We start from the raw sequence: 201 nt of genomic DNA on the forward strand, positions 1-201 counted from the left end.
TGTGCTAATAACTCTAAAGTTCTGTGGAAAAAATCTTAAGAATGATGTTTTTATTAGTAATGAGAAGCAATTGCCTAAACATTTTAATGACCCTAATACTATTAATGAACACTTTCTAAATCTACCTAGTAGCAATGAAATCTCAATCAGTCAACTTACATTTTTACGAATTTAACTCTTTTGGGTCCTCCACATTTACAC

This window comes from Choristoneura fumiferana, chromosome 18, assembly GCF_025370935.1.
Source record: "Choristoneura fumiferana chromosome 18, NRCan_CFum_1, whole genome shotgun sequence".
In the NCBI taxonomy this organism is placed as follows: domain Eukaryota; kingdom Metazoa; phylum Arthropoda; class Insecta; order Lepidoptera; family Tortricidae; genus Choristoneura; species Choristoneura fumiferana.